Source organism: Lissotriton vulgaris, chromosome 1_1 (assembly GCF_964263255.1).
Source record: "Lissotriton vulgaris chromosome 1_1, aLisVul1.2, whole genome shotgun sequence".
Classification (NCBI taxonomy): domain Eukaryota; kingdom Metazoa; phylum Chordata; class Amphibia; order Caudata; family Salamandridae; genus Lissotriton; species Lissotriton vulgaris.
Window position 1 is genome coordinate 901,878,685 of NC_141685.1, and position 21,837 is coordinate 901,900,521.

Genomic DNA, 21,837 nt, shown 5'->3' on the forward strand with positions numbered 1-21,837 from the left:
TTGCCTAGTTTTGTTATTGTTCAAACACGGAAGATAAAAATGCGAACTTACACTGTATATGGTGCCGAAATCCTGGTGTTTATACTGGGGTGTTACTCAGAATGCAGATTATTTTCTTTCAAGAACAACTAAAGAGTATCTTAAACTATAATTCAAATAAAACACAGAAGGAGAAGGGGTGAGACAACATGTCCTTACCACCATCACCCATAAGTGCCCTACGCAAAACATAGACTGTGTCAGATTTGAAGGTTGTGGATTGCTAGTGAGGAAAAAGGAGCCCTCAGGCACCCACACATGGTAGGTAGCCGTTTGTCTTCATCGGGTTCCAGTTATTAGTACGTGTAATAATACAACAAACAAGTGCAAGTTAAAATGAGTGAAGATCACTCCCTCCAACCAACACTTTTAATAGAGGGGTGATTCAAACTCAATTAAAACCAAAGTGAAAAGATCTGACACATAAGGGTTAAGTAAATTTGAACCCCCTTTCCTAAAAATCGGTCGACATGTTTCAGCTTGTGAGTCCTATTCGACTCAGCATTCCTCAGGACCAGTAATGTATTCTCACCCAAAGGGGGGGGCACCCTAAAGAGCCTACTCACATTGTGCGGAAAAATTATCATCTATTAATACGCGTTTACCAACTTGGAATCGCTGCACTGACAAAACTCAGGTGCAAACCCTCTATTCTCTGAGGGATATGGAATCTGAAAAGAGTCCAGCAACATAAATAAATAATGAACAATTGTGCATATTTCTCACTTTCGGATTTTATACATAATTATCACTATACCTTTATACTACCCATCACAAGTGGAGAAGTGTGGCTCACTGGTTAGAAGCGGCATACCCTGAAGCAGAGGTCGGCCCGGGACCAGGGTTCAATTCCCGACGCGGCAGGGTCTTGGGTCAATGTCCGCGGACTCGATAATTCTCGCCTAGGTGCCTACGCTAACCATGGGTCCCACTCTGCAACTCTGGGCAATAGCTTGCTTAATCTCCACAATGGCCCTAGCAGCGCCGGGGATGCCTGGCTTCACCTTGGGGGTGCCCTCTCACAGGGAAAGCCAGGAGGGGTTCCCCAGCGGTATACAGCGCCAGGACGCCACGTAACGAGGTAACAGTGCGCTTTACAAGTATACATACATTACATTACATACCCAGTGACACAGTCAAATCAATGTGTGTAGGTCCGTAACCTACCCCTATCCGTTCTATAAAAGGGCAAGTCCAAACCTGAGTCACTAACTACCATCTTAATAGTAGTGACATTTGTCTTATTGAACTGATGCTTTCACGCATTATCCGGAAGCACTCATAGGGCATAATGCACCTAAATCCTGGGTTAATATTCTTGCCCATGGTCATCATGTATCAATCAAGTCTTAACAAAAGTTTTCCTTTGAGAAGTTACCTGGATTATATTGTACATCCCTAAGCTAAATTAACATCACGCCTTGCTAACAGGAAGACTCTAGTGGATGTTTACAAAACTCGTCATCCTCTAGACTTATTCGGTTTGTTTTCCAAACTTCTTCCTAAGCACATGGAAGGAGAAACCTTCACCTCAGGATCTGTATGGAAACACAAACTTCAAATCATTTTCTTTCCCAGAGTCGTCAAAGTGGAGTTATTCTAAAACCGCTTTTAATGCCTATACTCAGTGGGGTTAACCTAACTAGTCGTGCATTATCATATCGACTTACTCTGTTAATCCTGTAACTCAATAAACATGCTGCTTGGTCTGAGTAATTTCTTTCCGAATCATTTACTTCTTGCAGGGAGTTAGAACGGAGCCTTTTACGAACACTGAGCCCCGTATTGTTTGCATATATATTTTCATACAGTTTGTTCTATCTATATAAGAAGCTCTACATTAATAAAGGAGCTCTCTGAAAAAACTATTTTATCATAGTAAAAAACGTAACGATACCTACATTGTTGAACCACGAATGAATAAAGTTACTTTTGCTTTAAACCTAAAAGAAATGCGATCTGATAAGATCACGTGGTCGTATGACATGCAGGTCACGTTGGGTCACGTGAGAGTAAAAGAGGGCATACTCCGCGGGTCGAGTTGTATACGAGCGGTGGAAGAGCACAAGTATAGGTGGAAAGGCGGGGAGTTGTCAGCCAGCGAGTAAGTGAAAGATGACACCCCATGTGGGTTTGATTTTCCATTTATATGGAAAAGCCCCTTTTTAAGCTAAACTAAATGTAGGCAGCAAGAAGCGCTATTCAAACGATGTGCTAGTTAATATTGGGGTAGGTTACAGTGGGTCAAGCCCCGCGAGAGTGATTGTACCTTTTCATGCAGAGTAACAGACGAGGGCCAATTTTGAAGTGGGCACCAAGTAGCGCTACTATAACAATGCGCAATTTGTTCGGGGTACTTTTTATCGGGACTAGAGATGCAGCAACGAATTTTGGCCACACTCATACAACGATAGATAAATATAACCTGAACAGCAGGTAATTGACTCTCGCTTAACGTTATTTTGAAATAGATGCTGACGTGAAGAATTTCCCCCACCACGGACTCAGGAAGATGAGTTACAGGATTAACAGAGTAAATCGATATGATAATGCACGACTAGTTAGGTTAACCCCACTGAGTATAGGCATTAAAAGCGATTTTAGAATAACTTCACTTTGACGACTCTGGGAAAGAAAATGATTTGAAGTTTGTGTTTCCATACAGATCCTGAGGTGAAAGTTTCTCCTTCCATGTGCTTAGGAAGAAGTTTGGAAAACAAACCGAGTAAGTCTAGAGGATGACGAGTGTTGTAAACATCCACTAGAGTCTTCCTGTTATTAAGGCGTGATGTTAATTTAGCTTAAGGATGTACAATACAGATGGCCTCCAGGTAACTTTTCAAAGAAAAACTTTTGTTTTTAACTTGATTGATACATGATGACCATGGGCAAGAATATTAACCCAGGATTTAGGTGCATTATGCCCTATGAGTGCTTCCGGATAATGCGTGAAAGCATCAGTTCAATAAGACAAAGGTCACTACTATTAAGATGGTAGTTAGTGACTCAGATTTGGACTTGCCCTTTTATAGAACGGATAGGGGTAGGTTACGGATCTGCACACATTGATTTGACTGTGTCACTGGGTATGTGATGGGTAGTATAAAGGTATAGTGATAATTATGTATAAAATCCGAAAGTGAGGAATATGCACAATTGTTCATTATTTATTTATGTTGTTGGTCTCTTTTCAGATTCCATATCCCTCAGAGAATAGAGGGTTTGCACCTGAGTTTTGCCAGTGCAGCGATTCCAAGTTGGTAAACGCGTATTAATAGATGATAATTTTTCCGCCCAATGTGAGTAGGCTCTTTAGGGTGTCCCCCCCCTTTGGGTGAGAATACATTACTGGTCCTGAGGAATGCTGAGTCGAATAGGACTCACAAGCTGAAACATGTCGACCGATTTTTAGGACAGGGGGTTCAAATTTACTTAATCCTTATGTGTCCGATCTTTTCACTTTGTTTTTAATTGAGTTTGAATCACCCCTCTATTAAAAGTGTTGGTTGAGGGAGTGGTCTACACTCATTTTAACTTGCACTTGTTTGTTGTATTATTACACGTACTAATAACTGGAACCCGATGAAGACAAACGGCTACCTATCATGTGTGGGTGCCTGAGGGCTCCTTTTTCCTCACTGGGAATCCACAACCTTCAAATCTGACACAGTCTATGTTTTACATAGGGCACTTATGGGTGGTGGTGGTAAGGACAGGTTGTCTCACCCCTTCTCCTCCTGTGTTTTATTTGAATTATAGTTTAAGATACTCTTTAGTTGTTCTTGAAAGATTATCCCAAGGGGTGTGAGAGTATTCTACTTTACCCTTTCTCTCTTTTTCTTTAAATATGCAGATTATTTTCAACATGACTGTCATCATAGTGCTGTTTTAAGATCACTGACCCAGAAAAGTTTGTGTATTACTGCTTGTACAAGTCCCTTTTCACATTTGCATTTTATATAACAAGGAAGTACCGGGCATTCTGAATGAGACTGTGATCAAGGCGTAATGCTGAAATGCATCTAGAAGTCATTACATTGTGCTATTTGGCATACAGGAGTGTCTGAGTATCTTTCTACAACAAATGGAAGATTACTATTAATACATGTATGTATATATATGTCTATGTAAATGTATATATACATATATGTGTATAAAGAGGAAGCACCCATGTGTGGTGGAGTTTCACCTCTTTGTAGTCTCGTTGATGTCTCTTATGAAAATTCACGTTATAACAGACTTGTGGATGAATAAGCTCGAGGAAGAATCACATTGTCTACATTACATGCACACAAGGTCACTGGAAACATTACCTTGTGGTCCTTTACAGAGCTGTGGTGCTGAATATGCAAAAGTCATTTACCTAGTGAGGTAGCACTTACTAATTAACCAGATGAAAGTACTGCAGTTGGGTAGACATTTTCGGCAAATGTGAAGACTCTTCTTCGAAAAAAAGAGGTTGCAGTAAGGCCCTAGTGTGTATTTTACAGAAATTAAACCTCAACGGGAAGCACTTCCAAATATAAACATAGCAGGTGCCCCAGTGGAAACTCCACTTCAGTAAAGCACAAAGGATCCTAACCTCATGGGCTTGGTGGAAGCAAAGCAAGTGTATTTCCTCTCATAGTTCAGGTTGAAAACAATCTGAAATCCTTATTGGAAGTGACGGCATCATTGATCTATTAGGGCGAAATCTGATCTGAGGTGACTGTGAAAAGTGTTTTCTTTCTCATTGTCTCCTGGTTAGAGCTGAGCCCATTGTTCTCACTTTTAAATACCCTAAGTATGTAAATGCCCAAAATGCATTGCACCTCTCACATACCCCCTCACAGACATACACAGGCACTCTCACACCCACTCACAACCCCACACAGGCACTCACATACCCACTCACAAACACACACAGGCACCCATATACACGCTCACGCAGGTGCTCACACACCCACTCAAAAACCCACACACACAGGCTCTCACAGACCCACTCACAGATGCACATGGCGACTCACATACCCACTTTCAAAGGTGACAGTTTACAAGTAGGATAAAAAAATTAAAAAACATCAAATGTTAATGAAACAAACAAAGGCTAGAAAGACATTATAGTTAGGAAATAGAATTTCTTTTCAATGTAAAAATTCACTGAAAAAAACAAAGGTTACAGGGACATTATAGTTAGGAGATAGATTTTTTTTTAAAACAGAAATTCACTGAAAGAAAACAAAGATTACAGGGACGTTACAGTTAGGCTCAGATTTCACATGCACAAAACCAGTGAAATTCAGCAGTTTTATAGTTACCTGAGCTAACTAAACTTACGCCACTTCAATGCTCTGAATGTGATCGCACATATTACATCACTCATGACATGGTCAGTGACATCAATATTACCATACCTGATGACATCTCAAATTACATCACTGATTATATCATCTGCAGAACCACTCACACACCCACTCACATACCTATACAACTGCTTATACACCCACACAACCACTCCAATAGCAATTCACAGACCCATAAAAGTACTCACACAACCACTCACCCATCCATAGAGTCACTCACTCAAGCACCCACTCACTCACGCATACAGCCACTCACACAACCACTCACTCACCCATACAACTACTCATACAACAAGTTACTCGTCTTTATACCCACTCATGCACCCACTCACTCACACATTTATTTATTTCATTTACCCATACTCTCACTCACACACCCACACCCACCCCTACACCCATACCACACTTACACATGCATTCATTCACACAAACAGCTACTAACTCACCCACTCACTCCTCCATACAGGCACTCAGGCAATCACTCACCTATATAGCTACTCACACCCCCCCATCCCTCACTCACATGTCTACACAAGCACTCTCACAACTCAACACTAACCCATATAGCCATTCACACATACACCCACTCTCCAGTACAGTCACCTACATACCAGCCCACTTAACCAAACATCTACTCAAACAGCCACTCACTCACCCACCCATGCCCCACTTGCACTCCCAGTCACTTACTCATACACCCATTCAGATACCAACTCACTCACCCATACAGTCACTCACACATGCACTCACCCACCCATACAGCCACTGACAGAGCCACTCACCCACCCATAGAGCCAGTGGCACACCCACTCACTCACCAATATAGCTACACACTCACCCACACAGCTACTCACACAACCACTTATTCACCTTCACTCACCACCTAGTGAATCATGTCCCCACTAGGTGACTGAGGGTTCTTATCTAACCAGTCTTTGGTTTTCCTTCTCCATTTGTATGTTTTTTACCACATCAAGAGTACTCTTTGAAAGTGGTATTCCGTTATCTTCACTCTTCAGTTGTTTATTAAAACTCACCTACATTGTACACATGTCAAGGCCAGCAATAGCAGCACCATAGTACTTAATGTCCCTGTCAGGACACTCCTCAGAGCGCACCCCCCAATGCCCACAGGCCTGCTACAAGCAACAGGAATGTGTAAGAGGGTGTGTGCTTAGGTCACTTAAGGGGGCTGTGTATATCAACCTTTTGGTTCATAATGTATTGGTCCCAGATCATTACCCCAGCTCCAGCCCCACCATGTCTGTAGGCTTCCACAAGAACATCTCATTCAGCCTGTTAGATCTGGGGGTCTCTAGTTGGCAATGTTATTCACCTTTGCCCAAATATGGACCCTTACTTATAAGTCAGGGTAAGGAGATTACACTCCTTAACACCTTGGCTGCTAAGCAGATTCCCCTCCTGTGCTGACAACTGATTTTCCCCATTGTTCATGACGAGCTCAGCTCGTCATGAGCACACGAGAGGTGTACCTCATGACGAGCTGAGCTCGTTATGAGCATCGAAGGGGTTAATAAACCCTGCTCACCCCCTTGGTAGCTTGGCACGAGCAGACAGGCTTATGTCAGAGGCAGTGGGTTAAGCATTTATGAATATACACTGTCATGATAAATGATATTGTGTAGAGCATAATCCGCTATAGCATATCGGATTAAACCGAGGACCAGACGTAGGATATCGACAACACTACTTGAAAAATGTGATGCTGTACACAATATCATTTATCATGACCAAGGAAATGTAAATGATAAATATTGTTTGGTATGAACTGACTAGCCTTGAGAAAGCCCTGGCTTCACTTGCCAAACAGGGCCAAACACGTGTCGGCTGTTCTTTTTCTACTTACTTTACAATTTCTATGGAAATTTAATAAAATGTTAAAAGGATTGAAACAAACAGTAAATAAAAAGAACCTTTTTGACATGAACCTACCTGTACTTTATTGCGTTCAAATGAGGAATTATCCTGTGACTGGATGATATACCCTCTGCAAAAGGAGGAACTTTTGCTCACAACCCTGTTCTCACTTTGCTCCCTCGGGGCTGAAAAGGTCAAGAGCCTTGAGCAAAGTTCCTCCGAAAACCTGCAAATTTATATCCGGATTGGGGGTCTCTGGACCCTCCTTTCTTATCTCAAGTTCTCAACAAAGTACCTGGATGTGTAATGTAAAGTAAACAAAAGGCTTGCAAAAGGGGAGATGCGTCGGGTCCGTGATCCGGGGGAGATGATGCGTTGGGTCTCAATGCTTGCGCAGAGTAGAGGATGCGTTCTGATCCTTACCGGTGCGGAGGTGATGCGTAGATTCTCAGCCTGCGGGCCCGTTGTGGTAAGCAAGCTAGCGCCTTGATGCGATGCAATGATCAGGTTGCGATGCTGCGACGCGCAGTCGCCCTGGCAGCCTTGTGATGACTCTGTACTTTGTAGCCGCGACAGGCCCTGCGACATGCTTCTCCAGTGATGCAATGGCGAATTTCTTGATGGCGTCACGCTTCTCTGGTGATGCGACAGCAGGCACCTTCGATGAACACACACTTTTAGGGAGATGCGGCAAAGGATCGCTTCTCCGGCAATGCGACGATTTTAGCTGCGGCGGCGACTCGCTCCCTCTCGATGCGTCGCACTTCCAGCTCCCAGCGACACGCAAACGTCTGGACTTGAGAATTCCCAGCAAGGAAATTCAAAGGGGAGCTGGAGATTAAGACTTTTGTCCCTGAGAATTCAGCAGGAGGCAAGCACAGTTCAAGCCCATTATGTAAATGATGAAAGTCCTTAGAAAGTTCCTTCTCCTCTCCTTGGCAATGAAGCTACTACTGCAGGCCAACCCAGCAAACAGCACACTGGCAGAGGGGCAGTCAAACTCCTGCAGCTTCCTTGGTTCTTCTCCTTGGCAAAAGGTTTTTTGTTCCAGAAGTGATCTAATTTCTTGGGATCAGGGTCCCAGTATTTATACCCCAAAATCCTTTGTTCTCTGACGGCAGATAGGCTTCTGCCTAGTCCAAACCAGTACCTGAGCATTTTGTTTACATGACTATCCTCTTCCTTTCACTGTGCAGGGCAGAGACATCAGCCGCCCCACAGGAGATGGAGCCAGCACAGGGGAGGGAAGATACAGCTCTGGAGCACTTTGTTGAGATGAGTCCTTCCCTCCTTTCACAGTGCAGGGCAGATGCATCAGACAAGCCACAGGAGGTGGAGCCAGCATTGTAGAGGGAACGCCCAGCCCTATTCTGGTCCCAAGTGCAACTCCTCCCTTCCATTTAGATGCAGATCTCTCTATTCACCACTGGGTTTTCCCAGCCTGTCTCCTGGAATCCCCCAGCCCTGTCTCTCACAAACCCAGACAAGGAATACAAAACCTAGCAGAGACAGGCCTGGACAGTTAGGCAAGAAAATACCTACTTTCTAAAAGTGGTATTTTCAAACACAGAATATTAAAACCAACTTTACTAAAATATGTATTTTATCGTTCTGAGTTTAGGCATACTAAATTCTAATTTCTACCATGTTCCCTGAGTCAGTTAGGATTATAAGAATGTAATAATCTAACTGCCCATTCTAGCCTGTGGAGAACAGGTAGCCTTCAATTGTGAAAACAAAAATGGCTGTAATTCACTGCTAGGACATGCTACACACATCAGAGTATGTCCTACCTTATACTTACAATGCACCCTGCCCTTGGGCCTACCATAGGGGTGTCTAACATGAAGCAAAGGTAAGGTTTAGGGACCGGCAAGTGGGTGCACTTGGCCAAGTCGACATGGCAGTGCTAGACTGCACATAGGCCTTGCAATGGCAGGCCTGAGACACACTTTACAAGCTGCTTCTGTGGGTGGCACAACCAGTGCTGCAAGCCCACCAGCAGCATTTGATTTACAAGCCCTGGGCACACATGGTGCACTGTACTAGGGGCTGACAGATAAATCAAATAACCCAATCATGGGATCACCAATGAGTACATCAATTTAACATAGGGACCCTTTTCCTCTGCCTGTTATGCAGGTTCGCAACCTGGGCTTCATAATCGACGAAAACCTCTCTATGCGGCCGCAGGTGGTGAGAGTGGCCGCAACATAATTTGCCATCCTGAAATGGCTTCGCAAGATCATGTGGATGCTTCCTGTCACCGCCCAAAGAACTGTAGTCCAGGCTTTGATCACCTCTCGCCTGGACTATGGCAATGTTCTTTATTTGGGTTCATGCCAGGAGGTTTTAAGAAAGCTTCAGGTTGTGCAGAATTCCGCTGCTCGCATCCTCTGCCATGTCCCGAGAAGTGCCCCCATTTCCCAGTCCCTCCTTGACTTACACTGGATTAGGATCACCAGTAGAATCAAGTTCAAAGCTCTCTGTTATATTTTTAAAATAAAACAAGGCTTTGCGCCATCATATCTTCAAGAACTTTTTCATCCTTATGTTCCAGCTCGTACTCTCCGTTCTTCCACTCACGGTGACTACGTGATTCCCCGATTCAAGCTAGTGAGAATGGGCAGTCGTTCTTTTTCCTATCTAGGTCCTAAGATGCGGAATTCACTTCCTACTCTTCTGAAAAATGCCTCCACTTATACTAGCTTCCGGAAGAACGGGAAGACATGGCTTTTCTCGCAGTAAACTCTGTCTGTCTCTTCTTTCAGGTTGTCCCTTGGCGCAGGGAAACCCTATTTGGGTAGCTCCGCGCATTATAAATTGAATAAATAATAATAATAAAAATAATAGGGAGCACTTGCACTGTGGCACTGATTAGCAGTGGCACAGTGCCCAAAGCATAAAACCAGCAAAAACATATAAAAATAGAGGAGGCAATCGGTCAAAATGGAACGGAGACTCACGCCAATGATGCCAGGTTTAACATATGTCCCCTCAAGCTGAAAAGTGGGTAGAACTACCCTTCCCCTTGGGAGTTCTCTTCACTAAGGTGGAAAAATCTGGACAGACCATCAGCGTTGGAGTGTTCTGTACCAAAGCGGTGTTCCACCGTAAAGTCCATACCCTGTAGGGAAATGGACAACCTCAACAACTTTGGGTTCTCACCACTCATCTGCATCAGCCATCTGAGGGGCCTGTGGTCGGTATGAACCAGGAAGTGAGTCCCAAACAAGTATGGTCTCAACTTCTTCAGTACCCAGACCACAACAAATGCATCATGCTCAATTGCATTCCACCTCTGTTCCCGTGGAAGTAACCTCCTACTGATGAAGGCTACAGGTTGGTCTAGGCCCTCTTCATTATTCTGTTATAGAACAGCCCCCACACCATGCTCTGAAGCGTCTGTCTGTACAATGAAATCTTTTGAGAAGTTGGGCGCCTTAAGCACGGGTGCTGTGCACATGGCAGTCTTCAGGGCGTCAAAAGCTTTCTGACAGGTGTCAGTCCAATTCACTTTCTTGGGCTGCTCCTTGGAATTTAGCTCAGTCAAGGGTTCAACAATGTTGCCATACCCTTGACAAACCTCCTGTAGTATCCTGTGAGTTATAAAAAAGCTCTCACCTGTGTCTGAGTCTTCGGGGGTTCCCATGCCAGGATGGTATCAATCTTGGGTTGTAGGGGCGCCACCTGGCCGCTTCCTACCTGGTGACCCAAGTACACCATGGAACCTTGCCCGATCTGGCACTTACTCCCCTTGATTGTGAGGCCTGCCTTGCACAGTGCCATCAACACTTCTCAGAGGTGCTGCAAGTGTTCCTCCCAACTGGCGCTGAACACTGCAATGTCATCCAGGTAGGCGGCACTGAAATCCTCCAGTCCAGCCAATACCTGGTTGACCAACCTCTGAAAGGTGGCAGGGGCATTCTTCATCCCTTAGGGCATAACCCGTAATTGGTAGTGCCCATCTGGTGTGGAGAATGCCGACCTCTCCTTGGCCCCATCAGTCAAGGCGATCTGCTAGTACCCAGACGTCAAATCAAACATGCTGAGGTACTGTGCAGCCCCTAACCGCTCATCAGCTCTGGGGATGGAGTGTGCATCAGCCCTGGTGACTGAATTGAGCCCTCTGTAGTCCACACAGAACCGGAGTTCAGGTGTGGGACCTGGCGTGGCAGCCTTTGGGACCAAGACCACTGGGCTGGCCCAAGGACTGTTTGAGGATTCAATGACCCTTAAAGCAAACATTTTGGAGATTTCCTCCTTAATGTAAGCCCTAACCTGGTCAGTCACTCTGTAAGCCTAGTGCTTCACAGGAGGACTGTCTCCAGTGTCCACATCATCGACGCACCACTCTGTGACACCGGGAACCAAGGAAAATAGATCAGAGAATTGCCCCAACAGCTGGCGGCAATCTTGCTGCTGATCAGGGGTAAGTATGGCTGAGAGGCTCACACTGTTAGGAGTTAGAAGCCTTGACATGTGGGATTGCAGGTAGTTTGATATTTAGCCCATACCCCTAAACCTAATTTGCACTGCATTTGTTGACGCTCCCTAATGCAAGTAAAGAGGCGCGGCAGAACGTAGCCGTTGCTTGGCTTACTGTTCCGGTACCACGCCCCCTCTCCACTTCCTGGTTTCTGCTTGCATCCTCCGTGGCGTCCTACAGATCCCTCCGGGTGTTCCTGGAGATATTCCTGCCTGCCTTGAGCTGCAACCTCGTCTTGCAGTATCCCGCTCTTCGTGTGCACTGTGAGAAAGTCCTTGCCGGTCTTCAGCATTTCTCTGTCTTTTGTGCGAGCAAGTGTGTGCGACTACCCTACATTTCCTCACGCATTTTGCGGGCGTTTTTCTGCTCGACTCATTTCTTTTCCCCCCTCATGGTGGCTCTAAAACAACCTTTACCTTTCCTTGTTGTAAGATAACCTTATGAGAGTGAGCGCTCCGCCCTGGTCGTCCCTCGGGGCCGGGTGTCTCTCCTCCTGAGTGTGTACTGCTCCGCTGTTCATACCCCTTCACAGCCGGTCAGTGCACCTCACTCCCTATATTGTTTATTCTTTATGTGTCTGGTGTGTGAGTCTTTCATGAGTTCTACACTTCCTGACCTGTTTTTGGGTCTCCTGAATTCCCTCTTACCTGAACTCATCGATAAGGCGAGCCTGACCTTCAGTTGGGGTAAGGATACCTGGTATAATCACGCATGTCAATGTTTCATTAATTGCTGCCAGATAAAAAAGAGGGCATATCACATTTGTGTTACTTGGTTTTGTTTCCTAGCCTGGACCACCACCTGAGACTCCTCCTGTTACCCGCTGACCCCCTCGTATGAGGAGAGTGGTGGACACTCCTTGGGTTATTCCCTCATACTTTTAGGGGACAGTAGACAGGAGTGTGTTACAGTTCGCATTCTTGCTTCTGTGTCCTGGAGGTGGAGGGATTCTTCTTCGTTCCCGTGGAAACTGGTCATTCTGCTAACTGAAAGCCAAGCCCACGAAATAACTTTCCCCCGAGCGAAGATGAATCCTGACTCTTCTTTGGGTGCTCCTGACCTTAACCTCCAGGCCCATACCATAGAGGAACTCACTGATGCATTAGTGGCCCTTCAGTCAGAAGTAGGTAGATTGGGGGCAGAAAACCAAAGATTACTGGCAGAGGTGCATCAGTTAAGGTCAGGTGATAGAGACACAGGAACTATCCCTAAATCCCGCAAAAGTTACATACAACCAGCCAGATTCACTCTGGGTCCTACGGAGACAGAAAAAGGGGCTAGTGGCGATTCCACCATATCCCCGATTCAATTCACTGTGAATACCCCTAGCCCTGTTCCTTTAGCAATGCCCGAAAGATTCACAGGAGATAGCACCAAATATAACGTATTTATGAACCAATGCCAACTCCAGTTCTTATGCAAAGCAGTCTCGTTTCCCGATGATTCCGCCAAAGTAGCCTTCATAATTTCCTATTTTGCTGGGAATGCAGCTGAATGGGTAGTACCCAAGGTGCAGAATAATGATCCTTTGTTATACAATCTTGATCAATTTAAGGAGAAGATGAGAAGCCTCTTCGCTAAACATACGTATATGCAAGCCAGCAATACAGAGCTACTCAATCTTAAACAGGGTTCCAAAGACCTCCTGTCTTACATTACTAATTTCAATCGTCTGGTTGCCGAAACCCATTGGCCAGAAGATAAGAGAACCTCCTTGTTTTACAGTGGGTTTTGTGATGAGTTAAAAGACTTGCTCTCACAAATAGTTAACCCACCGGAAGACTGTGCCTCCTTTATAGATCTTGTAGTAAAATTGGATCATCGACTGCATGAGAGGAAAGGGGAAAAGAATCGAAGTATTGTACCCAGATTTTTATTGGCCAGAACCGAGAAACCCCTACCAAAAGATACCCCAGAACCCATGCAAATAGGGGGAATACGAGGACCTTTATCCACAGAAGAAAAAGATAAGAGAAGAAAGCTGAACCTATGCTTGTATTGTGGTAAAGGGGGTCATTTTGCTAAAGACTGTCCAGTTCGCCCTAAGACACCAAGACTATCAGCCAGCAGCCTTTCTAGTTTAGAAAACTAGAAAGCTTGAGGAACAGAGAGGTCAATTCCTCAAGCTACACACCCCAGCAGATCTCTACCAACAAACTATTATCTCATGCAGTGGTAAAACACTTTACGTTACCCATCACCCTCACTGACATGAGTCAGAAACAATACAACATGTTTATCCATTTAGACTCCGGAGGTACTGGAAACTTTTTTGACATAAAACTCGCTACACAACTGGGCCTGTCTTTTGTTGCCAAACCACAGCCTGAATCCATATGGGCCGTAGATGGGTCCGAGTTATCTTCTGGGTTGATAAGTTATCAAACCCCGCCTATGGTCATCGTGTTTAACAACGGTTATTCGGAGAGTATCGTTTTTGATTTATTAGATGCTCCAAATTTCGGTGCCATTTTGGGAGTACCATGGTTACAGGTACACAATCCGTTAATAGACTGGGTAAAAAGAACCGTCACCTTGATATCCCCGTACTGTAAAACTCACTGTTACCAAGAAGCCAGAGAACAAGAACTCCTGTTATATTGTGCAGTTCTAACAGGGGCTGACCTGAGATTACCTGACCAGTATTCGGATTATAAAGGCGTCTTTAGTGAACAAGAAGCTACTAAGTTACCTCCACATAGGAGTTATGATTGCAGAATCGACTTAATCCCCAGCGCAGACTTGCCCTGCAGTCGTATTTACGCTCTGACTCCCTCAGAAACTGATTATCTGAAAGACTATTTAGATGATATGCTTGCCAAGGGATTTATCAGACACTCTACTTCACCTGTGTCATCCCCTCTGTTTTTCATTGATAAGAAGGAAGGTGGGCTAAGGTCATGCCTGGATTACAGAGCCTTGAATAAAATCACTATAAAAAACAAATACCCTCTTCCTCTTATTCCTGTTCTCCTTGACCAGATTAAAGGAGCCAAAATCTTCACCAAGATCGATCTCAGGGGTGCTTACCATTTGATACGCGTCAAGCAGGGCGATGAATGGAAAACCGCCTTTCGCACCAAATTTGGATTATATGAGTATTGCGTCATGCCGTTCGGTCTGTGTAACGCACCGGCGGCGTTTCAATACTTTATTAACGACATATTGAGAGAATATATTGATATTTTTGTCATCGTCTATATTGACGATATCCTTATATTCTCTCAGAATGAGACCGACCATGTGGAGCATGTCCAGAAAATCCTAAACAAATTGCAAGACAACCACTTGTTCGCCAAATTGGATAAAAGTGTGTTTCACACTACTGAAGTGGACTTCCTGGGCTTCATAATCAAACCTAGTGGCCTTCAGATGTATCCCAAGAAGGTGGAAGCGTTGGTTAAATGGAAGAGTCCTACCTCCATCAAAGAAATACAGTCTTTTCTCGGCTTCGCCAATTTTTATCGGCGATTCATCAACCGCTTTTCTGAGTCTATTTCCCCGATAACAAAACTTCTGAAAAAAGGGGTGCCTTTTATATGGTCGGCCGAAGCAGAACGAGCCTTTTGTGACTTAAAAGACAAATTCACCACTGCTCCTATCCTTCATCACGCAGACAACACACAACCATTTTTTGTGGAGGCGGATGCCTCTCAATATGCTGTAGGAGGTATCCTTTCTCAGCGAGACACTGAAACAGGTCAAATGCATCCTATAGCGTATTTCTCAAAAACCTTATTACCTGCGGAGAGAAATTACACTTTAGGAGAAAGAGAACTGTTGGCCATCAAGCTATCCTTTCAGGAGTGGAGACATCATTTTTTAGGATTCCCCCCCATGTGGTCACCATTTATTCAGACCACAAGAACCTTCAGTTCTTTAAATCAGCAAGAGCCCTCACGCCAAGGCAAATGAGGTGGCTGTTATTCTTTAGCGAATACAATTTTATGATCACCTATCGACCTGGGGCGCAGCAAGGAAAAGTGGATGCCTTGTCGCGTCTCGGTCAAGAAAAGAACACAGACGAGGAACAACCTCTTCCTATTATTCCTGAGAACAAGATACTTGGGGTGGGGGAAAAAGATCACAACCTAGTTGAAGATATCAAGGGACACCTCCTAGCTATGTCATATGAAGAATGGGCGCAAGATCCCCTACACACCATCAGAGAAGGGTTGTATTATCATGAAGACAAACTGTTTGTCCCTACTTCTGCTCTGAGACAAAAGATCATAGAATGGTGTCATAGCAGCATCTTGGCCGGTCATCCTGGCGGTCGTAAAACTAATGAGCTGTGTCACAGATGGTTTTGGTGGGAATCCATGTCCAAAGATGTGTTAGCTTATGTACAAGCTTGCGCAACTTGTGCTAGCCAAAAGGCTTCGCATTGCGCACCTACAGGGCTCTTAAGACACATAGCCATACCCCCATCACCCTGGAACACCATAAGTATGGATTTTATGACTGATTTGCCCCCCTGTCAAGGTTATTCCGCAGTTTATGTAGTAGTGGATCTGTTGTCTAAGATGGGACATTTCATTCCTCTGAAGAAAGTACCTTCCTCTAAAGAACTAGCGTCTGCTTTCTTGGATAATGTAGTAAAACTACATGGTTTACCCACAGTCATAATCTCTGATAGAGGTCCCCAGTTTGTCTCAAAGTTCTGGAGGGGGCTGTGTTCCGTTCTGGGTATCGATCACAGACTGTCCACTTCTTATCACCCCCAAACTGATGGGCAAACAGAAAGGACTAATCAGACCTCAGAACAGTTCCTGCGCTGTTTATTAACATCCATTCCATCTACTTGGGTTCAAGCTCTTCCTTTGGCAGAATTCGCCTACAACAATTCTAGCCACTCCGCCACACATGTCTCCCCTTTTTTCTTTTTGCATGCACAACACCCTAGAATGATTCCTATCGTGTTACAACAAGATGAATCATCTGTGCCCGCACTAGACAAACACCATGCCCACATCCAGGAAGTATGGGAATCAGCAAAGACAGAGCTAGGCAAAGCCAAAGAAGCGATGAAAAAACAAGCTGATAAACACCGGAGAACAGAGCCTATGTACACGATAGGAGAGAAAGTGTGGCTGTCCACTAGAAACCTTAGGATGGAAGGTTCGAAAAAATTCCAACCTAGATTTATAGGTCCTTTTCCTATAGAGAAAATCACATCCCCTGTCACCCTGAAACTACAACTACCCCCATGCATGAAAATACATCCCGTTTTCCACAGCTCATTGATCAAAAAATACAGGGGCATATTACCAACAACTAGAGATAATTTTTGTCTCTAACTTGTTTAGAGACAAAAATTATCGCCGCACATCGGCGATTTTTATCGCAGATAAACCTTGCTATTAACAAGGTTTATCGCAAATGCGATAAAAAACGGCCGAAATGCATGAATATCGCTGAAAAGTCAGCGATATTCATGCATTATCGAGCAAATGCTCTTAGCCATGTTATCCACCTCCCATTGGATAACATGGCTAAGAACTGCTCAGGGCAGGTGTTAGCTTTTGGAGATATTCCCGCTTAGCGCGAATATCTCCAAAAGTTGGTAATAGGAGATAGCGATGTTAGCGACTGTTTTCAGTCTCTAACATCTTGGCACGCCCACTTTGCATCTCATTAGTGATAAATATCACTGACATGCAAAGTGGGGCCCAAGATGGTCGCTATCTCCTACTAGCTGTCGCTAACTGGTGTTAGCGACAGCTTGGTAATAGGGAGATAATTTTATCTCCGCTTTCTTGGCTTTTAAAGCCAAAAAAGCGGAGATAAACCCCCTTGATAATATGCCCCACATACCCTCCATTGTCCCTGAAATCCCTCCCCCACCTGTACAGATCGATGGAGAAGCAGAATATGAAGTACGCAAAATTCTGGATTCCAGGAAATCCAGAGGCAAACTCCAGTACTTCATAGATTGGGTAGGATACCCCCTAGAAGATAGATCCTGGGAGCCTGCTGAAAACATCCATGCAGCCAGATTAATCAGACAATTCCACAGACTCCATCTCTCCAAGCCTGGTCCTGGGAATAGGCCTTTGAGGAGGGGTACTGTTAGGAGTTAGAAGCCTTGACATGTGGGATTGCAGGTAGTTTGATATTTAGCCCATACCCCTAAACCTAATTTGCACTGCATTTGTTGACGCTCCCTAATGCAAGTAAAGAGGCGCAGCAGAACGTAGCCGTTGCTTGGCTTACTGTTCCGGTACCACGCCCCCTCTCCACTTCCTGGTTTCTGCTTGCGTCCTCCGTGGCGTCCTACAGATCCCTCCGGGTGTTCCTGGAGATATTCCTGCCTGCCTTGAGCTGCAACATCGTCCTGCAGTATCCCGCTCTTCGTGTGCACTGTGAGAAAGTCCTTGCCGGTCTTCGACATTTCTCTGTCTTTTGTGCGAGCAAGTGTGTGCGACTACCCTACCTTTCCTCATGCATTTTGCGGGCATTTTTCTGCTCTACTCAATTCTTTTTCCCCCTCATGGTGGCTCTAAAACAACCTTTACCCTTCCTTGTTGTAAGATAACCTTATGAGAGTGAGCGCTCCGCCCTGGTCGTCCCTCGGGGCCGGGTGTCTCTCCTCCTGAGTGTGTACTGCTCCGCTGTTCATACCCCTTCACAGCCGGTCAGTGCACCTCACTCCCTATATTGTTTATTCTTTATGTGTCTGGTGTGTGAGTCTTTCGTGAGTTCTACACTTCCTGACCTGTTTTTGGGTCTCCTGAATTCCCTCTTACCTGAACTCATCGATAAGGCGAGCCTGACCTTCAGTTGGGGTAAGGATACCTGGTATAATCACTCATGTCAATGTTTCATTAATTGCTGCCAGATAAAAAAGAGGGCGTATCACATTTGTGTGACTTGGTTTTGTTTCCTAGCCTGGACCACCACCTGAGACTCCTCCTGTTACCCGCTGACCCCCTTGTATGAGGAGAGTGGTGGACACTCCTTGGGTTATTCCCTTATACTTTTAGGGGACAGTAGACAGGAGTGTGTTATATTACGCATTCTTGCTTCTGTGTCCTGGAGGTGGAGGGATTCTTCTTCGTTCCCGTGGAAACTGGTCATTCTGCTAACACACACCATCCACTGACCCATCTTGCTCTGCTGCAGACAGGAGGTCAGGAAGAGGTTTCGTTTTCTCCTCCATTCCATCATCTGTCGCTGGGAGAATGCCCACTTCAGACATTTCTAAGTGGGGCTTTAGGCGGTTAACATGCAGGAAACTCAAGGGGTTCCTGGGAGACTGCAAGTTCAACAGATAAGTGACATCACTCTTGCGCTCCACCACCTCATATGGACCGGTCCACCTGTCCTGGATCGCACAAGGCTCCACAGGGGCCATGACCCAAACCGTCTGTCCCGGCTAAAGCTTAATCAGAGTGGCATTCTGATCGTACCACTGCTTCATTTCCTCCTGGCTAGCTTCCAGATTCACTTGAGCGAGATCGCTGAATCGTTGAGTCTGGTTCCTGAAGGCCAACATGTAACTATATACATCCTGGATAGGTTTCTTGGGAGATTGCTCACAGCCTAACTTGACCAGACTCAAAGGTCCTCTTACCGGGTGACCATACAAAAGCTTAAAGGGGCTGAACCCTAGGGACATTTGTGGCACCTCACGGTAGGCAAACAGAAGGCATGGCAAGAGGATGTCCGACTTACGCCTCATTGGTTCTTCAAGACCCATGATTATGCCTTTAAGGGTCCGGTTAAATCATTCAACCAGCCCATTGCCTTGTGGGTGGTAAGGAGTAGTGAACTTGTAGGTAACACCACACTCCTTCCACAGAGACTTCATATAATTAGAAATTAAGTTTGTACCACGGTGAGACACCACCTCTCTGGGGAACCCCACACAGGAGAAGATCCCCATCAGTGCACGTCCCACCACGGGGGCCGTTACTGTCCTGAGCGGAATGGCTTCTGGGTACCGGGTAGCAGGGTCCACCAAGAACAGGATAAATCTACTGCCCATGGCTGTCTTGGGGTCCAATGGCCCCACAATGTCAATGCCTACCCGTTCAAAGGGGGTTCTGATTACAGGGAAAGGTTGGAGAGGGTTCTTGTGCCTCCTCCCACTCTTCCCACTTGCCTGGCAAGTTTGACAGGCCCTACAATGAGTATCTGAACTCTTATGCATCTTGGGCCAATAAAAGTGGGAGACAAGCCTTTCAAAGGTCTTGTTCTGCCCCAGATGACCACCTAAAGGAACATCATGAGCCAAACCCAGTAGGAAGGCTCTGAAGTGCTGGGGTACCACCAGCACACGGCTGACCCAGGCTCAGCAACCTTAGGCTCGCTATACAGGAGACCGTTCTCCCAATAGATCCAATGTGATCCAGACTGATCACCTGCTGCCTGGTTTGTGGCCTGTTGCCTCAAACCCACAAGAGAAGGGCACTTCTGCTGCTCTTCACAAAATTCCTCCCTGGAGGGACCCCCTTCTGGCTGCCAATGGGTCAGCTCAGGTAGGTTCCCCAGTTCAGAAACTTGCTCCCCTGTAGGTTCCAGGGAATCCCCCTCAAGGTCTACCTCCTCCTGGACCGTGGGAACAATGGAGGCTGGTTTCCCGCGCCCCCTACCTCTTCTCTTTAAGGCACGTCCCTGGGCCATACTTTCAGGCTCCAGGGTCTCTTGAACACCCTTAGCTGCAGTAGACCGGTTGTTCTCACACACACACTCAGGCAGACTCAACATCTCTAAATGCGCCCAACCCAAGGGGAGCTTTCCAAATCATTGCCTAACAGACAATCAACAGGCATGGCTGGCCTCACAGCTACTTGAAGAGTACCAGAGATCCCCCCACTCAAAGGGAACTTGAGCCACCTTGCAATGGCTCTCTGTGTTGTCAGCGGCAACATCTGGGATGAATTCATTGGGGACCACCTGCTCTTCAGACAAGTGACACTTGACAGCTGTCACACTGTCTCCGGTGTCTCTCAGAGCCTCCACCCTATGGCCATTGTTGGTTACCCACTGCCTGTATTTTTTAGTATTCTCAGGTAGCTGAGTTCTAGGGACCATCTCAAAGTCTCCTAATGAGACAAGGGCTATTTCTGCGGGACCCCACCCACCTTGGGTACTCATCTCCTCCCCACCCAGGGCTGCACTGGCCATGTGACGGGGTGGTGCATGGGGTGGCATACACTGACCCTTTTGGGAACACTGGGGATCATACCAACAGTGTCCCACCTACTTACACTGAAAGCAGGTAACAGGCCCCTATGAACAGGTTTACCTGTCGGGGTCCTGACTTCTTCTCAGGGGAGGCCGGGAACCCTTACCTTGGTTCCCTTGGGAATTACTTTGGACCCTTTCTGGAACTCCCTCTGTTTACCCTTGTCCCCCACACTCTTCTGCTGGGGACCCTGCCCACCTTTGGCAGAGTCTCCCACAAGACCCTTGTGGACCCTGGTACTGACCCAGTGGTCCGCCTCCTCAGCAAGCTCTCTAGGGTTAGTCAACTTGCTATCAATAAGGTGCTGGCATAGCTCTGGAAAACAATTAGCAGACAAATGCTCCCTAGCAATCAAATCATAGAGCGCTTGAAAATTATCCACAGTGCTATCCCTCACCCAACCATCCATAGCTCTGCAAAAGAAAGACACATATTCTACCCAAGTGGTTCCCTCTAACTTCTTACAATTCCTGAACCTCTGTCTATAGAGTTCTGGAGTTAAACCAAACCTTGTCATCAGTGCTTCTTTCATGTGGGCATAAGACATCATATGATCACTGGGCAACTCTAACAAAGTATCCCTACCTTCAGTTAAAAAGTGACCCCACAACCCTGCTCCCCAATCCTTCTTAGGGACCCGGTGGGCCAACATTGATATCTCATAGGCTGCAAACCACTGCCCAATATCTTCACTTTTGTGGAAATCTTTGATGACATCCTTGGGGATATGTACCCTGCCTTCTGAAGGCACAGATGGTGCGCTGCCATCAGAGGGATTGATTTCTAACCCCTTGGACTTGATCTCGAACTCTCTCAACATCCTCTCATGTTCCATTCTTATTCTCTCTCTTTCCAAAGTCAACCTGTCATTCTCTGTTTCCCTCTGACTCTCCATC

At 45.7% G+C, this 21,837-nt stretch overlaps 1 protein-coding gene across 3 annotated transcripts in view; it reads right to left on the reverse strand.

Moving 5' to 3' along the window:
* Window positions 1–21,837, reverse strand: part of LOC147748145 (complement C3-like) — a 1,551,795-nt gene that overhangs the window by 1,008,748 nt on the left and 521,210 nt on the right. The gene's annotated exons all lie outside the window — the stretch shown is intronic.